Source organism: Temnothorax longispinosus, chromosome 10 (assembly GCF_030848805.1).
Source record: "Temnothorax longispinosus isolate EJ_2023e chromosome 10, Tlon_JGU_v1, whole genome shotgun sequence".
Taxonomy (NCBI): Eukaryota; Metazoa; Arthropoda; class Insecta; order Hymenoptera; family Formicidae; genus Temnothorax; species Temnothorax longispinosus.
Window position 1 is genome coordinate 8,497,652 of NC_092367.1, and position 7,072 is coordinate 8,504,723.

The following is a 7,072-nucleotide window of genomic DNA, read 5'->3' on the forward strand; positions in this document are numbered from 1 at the left end:
GCTGCGTTCGGAGTAGCCTTGGTGGAGCAGCGACAACGGCCAATCGTCCTGGAGGACGTGTTGCTGCCGAAGTCGCTCATACGAGCGAGAAGAGCGTCCAAGAAGCTTGCCGAGGCGGTGAAACGAGGCTTCGCGGCGACCCAGGAAAAGGGCGCTGATTTCACCGAGCGTGCAATGACCAACGGCGCGCGGGAAGTGAAGCGTCAGGCACCCCGGTAAAAGACAATAAGGACAAGCATTAGCTATAAGACGTTCCTATTGTATTAAAAAACGTTCAGATTTTGAGCGGTGAACGTCAGAGTCTCTTGTAGTGCTAAGAATATGTTATTTCGTGTTTAAAAACATTATTTCCACATTAAGAATAATGTGATTTTGCGAGTTACAAACATAAAAAGGTTTGTTTGGGTATTAACAATTTTGGTTTAGCGTTATTAGCAAGTGCAATACCATTAATATGGGTTTTTTTGTTTGTTTTTTATTTTTTCTCCCTAGCAATGCGATCAATGATTCCTTTTCATTTGTTAAAACAAAGGCTCAAACAATGTGACGTGTATTATTGGAAAAGCGGCGATAGCTAAATATCAAACGCATTTATTTTGTTGATTTTGCGGCAAAAGCGATTCACTCGGTTTGCAAAGTTTATTTTCCTTTGTTGGTAAACGGTAAAACGATGCGGATTACGCGGGCTCAAGTATTGTGAATGAGCCACGAAATCGGTCAAGTCGACCGTACTTTAGGTCACGAACCAGCATGGCTTAAAGGCCGGCTCACACGAAAGAGTGGCGCTAGAATGAGAGGCGCGAGCGCGAAGTGCAAGATAAAGGCGCCCTAAGGAGATTCATGCGCGCGAGTTAAAAGCCGATTCACGATAAAAAGATTGAACTTCTACCTTTCCCCTATAGCTAATGGGTCACGCGTTTGAATATCGGGAGAATAAATTGTACGCGGCGCGTAAAGTTGTCGATTCGGCAACGCTCGATGACCGTAAGACGAGAACGATATATAGAGTGTTGCGAAAAATAATTAACTCGAATAATCATCCGGATCGCGATAACGCGAACGGCCAATACGGGCGGACCAATTCCACAGCGTAATGAGCGACGCAAAAGGATGACCTCGTGCATAATGGTGCGATTAATTAGCGGGTATCAATTATTCGAACCCGAGAGATTTCGACTGAGTTTCTCGACAGGATGGCGCGCGTACAAGTCCCGTGAGAGCGACGAAACAAACTCCAGGGTGATTGAGCCGCTGGATAGCGAAATCGCCAACCCAAACTCCGCTGCGAGAAGCGACAATAGATTGGGGTTCAGGGAGGCTCGAAGGGTACAGCGGTACCATATTCGCGAGGCTATCCGATCACCAGGTCGCGAGATCTCGAACCGGGCATTTTCCGCGAGATGTCACGATATAAAGTGGCTCAATGGGTCAGGAAAATGACGGTATAGAAGGCCCGTCGACGTGCGATAAGCGGAACAGTAAAACGCGAACCGGAAGTCGCAAACAATCATAGACGACCCAGGTGTGCGGATGGCGTCACCAAAACATCACCACGGGTGATTGCGAAACGCTTCGATAATGTAAACGCAAAGTTCCGTTTCCACAATGAAGCAATATTCAGAACGACAAAAGAGTGTTTTAAATAAAATAATCATCGTAATAGGAGAGGAAACGAAACTTCGGGTAGAAGCAAATAGAATATTTGTGAAAGCGGCGAGACGAGAACTTTCGAGAAAGCGTACGTGGTTTTATGCGAATTCGCAAACGGCGAAAACATCTAAAAACTAAGGAATCTATATTGAATCTATTGTACGCAGGGGAACATGCGTGAGCGATTATGATTGGAACGCGGAAGCGAGCGAGAGTCAAGACGACGAGAACACAAAAGCCACATGCGACAGGTACGTGATAATTGGGCGTGCCAGGGCAAGAGTGGGAAACAAGCTCCACTATAAAAGGGCAGCAAAGCTGGAGAATGAGGAGAGTCCGCTTCGCGTTATTAGAAAGTACGGGAAACCTACGGAGAGAACAGTCGACGAATATAGTTTGTACGTCCGTTGATAGAAAGCCAAATCAATTCACTATTTGCGACACGCAAACGAATTGTATACTTACGTATGTACGCGAGCGGCAATAACTCCCAGTACGGGAGGAACCGATCGTAGAATCTGTAAAGCAAAAGGGTAGAATAAATTATCTAGTTACCCATCATCAATTTGAATCAAAATTATTCAAACGATTTCCCGCTCACGCGAGCCACACGCGCGAAAGACTTACTTACCTGTTCCCGTAATACCTACCTGTCGGTGTTACCCGACCCTGCGACGGGCGATCCAGAGGCGGTCCAGCGAAAGTCCAAAGGGGCGACGAATCCAGCGGTGCGCTGCTGCAGTCCCAGAGACGGTTCACTAAGCGAGGTCCAGCGATGATCCACAGTCTCGGCGGGCGGGACTGAAACAGAAAAGGAGGGGAAGTAGCGAGGTCCTGCGAAGGGTCAGTAAAAATTAATTACCTCTTTCTCGATTTCTCGTGAATAAAATCGAGTGGCGACCGATGATAAACGAATCTGATACAGAGTGTGTCAGTAACAACCCTCCGTCCGGTCTGTTGTCAGCTTCTTGCTATGCGTTACCGTCTCGTGGTTCTTCTTCTTCTTCTTCCCTCGGCTCGGCCAGCTGCTCTTCTTCTCTTTTCCCCATCCACTCTTCTTCGTCGCTCGACCACGCGTCTCCGCTGGTACTCTCGCGAAAGATCACATTTCTTGACACTGTTATTTTCTTTGCATCCGGATGATATAACCGGTAGTTTGACGAGTTCCCGTCATATCCCACGACTCTCACGAGTATTACCTTTTTCGCTCTGGCATCAAACTTTCGGGTGAACTGCTTCGGCACGTGTTCGTAGCCTTCCTTGCCGAATGCTTGCACGTGTCCAAGATCTGGCTATTTCTCGGTCCAAATCTCCTACGGCGTTTTACCGTCGTCCTCTCCAGTTGCCAAAACTCGATTAAGCAAATACACTGCGGTATTAATTGCTTCCGTCTAGAACGAAATCCCGAGTTGTTTCGTGTGTAACATTGTACGCGCGCACTCCACTACCGTCCAATTGTCCCACTCGGCTCTTCCATTCTGCTCGAGAGTATACGGAGCCGTCGTCTCGTGCTTTATCCCGCGCGACTGCATGTAGTTACGCATTGTTTCGTTGCAGTATTCGCGTCCATTGTCGGTTTTCAGGATTTTTATCGTGCGACCGAATTTGTTCGCCAACGCGCGCTCGATGATCCTGAAGCTCTCGAAAACATCCGACTTGTGTTTCAGAAAGAACACCTGTCTAAAACCCGAGGCATCGTCCTTATATAACACGAAGAATCTCGCGCCGCCGATTGATTCCTGGGACATAGGCCCGCACACATCGCTATGAATAAACTCGCCCGGTTCCCGACTCACTCGATCGACAATTTTCTTAAACGGTAGGTTTCTGTGGGTTTCCCCCAGTTTGCACGCGTCACAAAAGAAGTCTCGTTTGTCTCTCACCTTTACTCCGTTCACCACGCCGCTCGACACTAACAACTAACACGGACAACGCACGTTTGTTCAAATGCCCGAGGCGCTCGTGCCAGCCCTTTAAACTTGTTGTTGACACGTTGACCTCGTCCGCACTTTGTTGAACTCTGACTCGAAACAGCAACCTGCAAATTCCGTTTCGACTGCTTGACTCCAGTCGCGAGAATCTCGTTGCCGCGTATTATCAGCGCATTGTCCTCTCAAAATACGACTGAGTACCCGCGGACTGTACCCGTGCACATCCCCACAGAAAACAGATTTTTTCTGACACTCGGAACATACAACACGTGCTCAATTCGAGCTTCGCTCCACACGCCGTCTATCAGTCTGTCCACGATCACCGTTCCTTCACCGGTCACAGCACACTCCGTTATCGCCGAGAAATATCGTGTCGCCATCCCTTTTTGGACGGAACTTCGCGATCACCAATCTTTTCGGAACGTGACGTGTTTTGAACACCCACTGTCGATATACCAGATGTCGCCTTGTTCGAGTACCGCGCGTCGCTGCGCGCCGTCTGGTCTTCTGTACCGACCGTGTTCGGGTTGTCCGCTTTTATCGCACGCACTCGAGCTTACCGCAACGAAAGCAACTTTCTGAAAACCCTCACCGTCTCGCCGTCACCTTTCTTTTGTTTACGTTCGGGGCACTCACGCGCGAAATGTCCTTTTGTTTGGCAAATAAAGCACTCAATGTCGTTCTTTTCTTTCTTCTTTTTTTTCTTTTTAGATGATGTTTTCAAGTCCTCACCGCTCAATGATTTCGTGACCTTCCCCGCAGCAAAAGCCGTTACTTCTCCCGCGTCGGCGCTTAACCGGCTTTTCTCTCGAAGCAAACGTTCCTGGAGATTCTCGATTGTTTGCTTCGTTGGCTCAACACTGTCTCATGCAGTTTAAAAAGCTGAGAACTTTGCCGTTAAGCTCGCCAACACCTTCGCCATGATGGTCACGTCCGCCAAATTCTTTCCAAGATCCATGAGCTGCGTCGCGTCGCCATGTTCTGCACCCTTGCCACGTGCTGTACGACCGTGTCCGTCGGGCCCATGCGATACTCGTGGAATATTTGTGTCAATATCAGCCTGTTTGACGCCAATTTTTGTGCGTGAATCGTCCCCAATTTGTCCCACATCTCTTTTGCAGTGACACAGGTTAGAAGAGGCTCGAGCTGGAAATATTCCATCGACGACGAGATGAAAAACATGGCTTTCGCGTTGTCTTTAACCCACGCTTTTCCTTCCGCCGCGCCGACGCTCGGTCACGCGGCTCTACTCGATCCCCGTTCATGACGTCCAGTACGTCGTTCGCTGAGAAGATCTGCGTAACTTGGAACTTCCAGCCGAGAAAGTTCGTTCCGTCGATCTTTTGGACATGCCTCGCCGATAATTCACTCGACATTTTTCACGATTCGCGTTTCTTAATTCGTTCACGAATTTAGCGGGAAAAAGCTGTCTTGCACACACAATGGCCGCCTTCTCGCGACCACGTGACGCGTATCGGTTCTCGCCTCCGCTCAACCTTTCTCTCGACAGAAATCTCCGAAATACTACGCCACTGGGCCCATAACCTGTTGAGGTCTACCAGTTGTATTTTGCTTGAGAGAAGGAGTCGAGGGGAACTTAGTAAATACACAGGATTTCGTATGTTAACAAAAAGAATAGTTTTTATTAATCAGCACATCCAACTCGTGGCTTGGCATGTGAGCAACTGCTCGGCGCACGGCACGCAGGCCAGTAGACAGAAGCTCCGTGTGTGGCGCGCATAAGCACAAAACAAAGAAAAATATGTCTGTCTTACTCTAACAAGGATGTTTGGCATGGACTCCCAGCGCCTCCCGAAGGTGTTGATACTGCTGTCGTGGAAGTGGCTTGGTCAAAATATCCGCGTGCTGTTTCTTTGATGCAACATACTCCAATGTGTACTGTTTTTCTTCATATCGTTCCCGCATGTAATGAAATCGAACGTCGATATGTTTGACCCTCTTATGGAATACGGGATTCTTGATGAGACTTATGGCGCTCTGGTTGTCTATGATCAATCAATGTTGTTGGAACGTCCTTGACATTCAAAAGCTCTTTGACAAGGTTTTTCATCCACATAATCTCCTTCGCAGTCTGATATGCCGCCATGTACTCCGCGTCCGTAGTGGATAGCGCGACGACCTGCTGCCTCTGCGAGTTCCATAAGATAATGTTTGATGCAAGTTTTAGAATGTACCCCGTCGTTGATCTCTGTGTTTCTAAGTTTCCAGCGTAATCTGCGTCGCTATATGCTAGTAATTCTTTCTTCTGTCCGCATTTGAAGTCCGTAATTTGTTGTACCTTTGAGATACTTTAAAATCCTTTTGACAGCTTTTCAATGTATCGTTAAAGTCTTCTCCAGGTATCGGCTAACTTGATTCACCGCGCACACAATATCTGGCCTTGTTGCCACTGCCAAATACATGAAGCTTCCCACTGCTTTACGATACGGTGCTGTTGTGACATTATTTTGGTCTCCCGCTTGCGCCGGTGAGTATAGTTCTTGGGTGTGGATCTGCTGGGATCGCTACTGAATTTGCGTCTTCCATTCTGAATCGTTCTAGTATCCTTTTTGCATATGTTTCCTAATGTAGAAAGATTGATCCGTCAATTCCTTGTTCGATATGCATGCCCAAGAAAAGATTTGCCTTGTTGTACGTTATTTTGAACTCCTTTTTAAACTTGCTAAGAAGTTTGTCGATCAAAGATTCATCCCTCGCTGCAATCAGTCCGTCGTCTATGTAGATTGCCAAAATCAGTTTTTGGTCCTGGCTCGTGAATACACGCGGGTCTGCGCTTGTTGCCTTCAACTTGAACTTTTTCAAAAATTTAGTGAAGCGTTTGTTCCAATTGCGTGAAGCCTGCCTCAGTCCATACAAACTGCGTTTCAGCCTGCAGACTCTTCCACTTTTGTCGTTGTATCCTTCCGGTTGCTCCATGTAAATTATTTCCTCGATGTTACCGTAAAGGAAGGCAGTTTTTACATCGAGTTGCTTTAACTGCATGAGCTTGGACGAAGCCACGGCGAGAGTAGCTCGGATCTAATCGAATCGAACTACGGGGCTGAAGGTTTTTGGTCCTGGCTCGTTTCTTGGTAGTCAATTCCCTCCCGCTGCTTGAATCCACGCGCGACTAGTCTCGCTTTGTATTGTCGGACGTCGCCGTTGGCATCCTTCTTTAGCTTATACGTCCATTTGCAATCTATGACTCTTGAATTCTTTGGCGCTTCTACAAGCTCTCACACTTAGTTCTTTGTTAGTGATTCGATCTCCTCGTTCATTGCTGCCCGCCATTTCGCTGCTTCTTCGCTCCTGTTAGCTTCTTGATAGGAGAGAGGTTCTTGGCTTGTAGCTAGGAAAGGATTATTCACGTTAGCAAATTGATATCTTGTTGGTGCTTTTAGAGTCGTTCTGTCTCTGAGTTGATATCTTCTGTCCGGTGGTTGATCTTGATCGTTGTCGGGGTTTACTTCTCCCACTGCGTCCTCAAATTC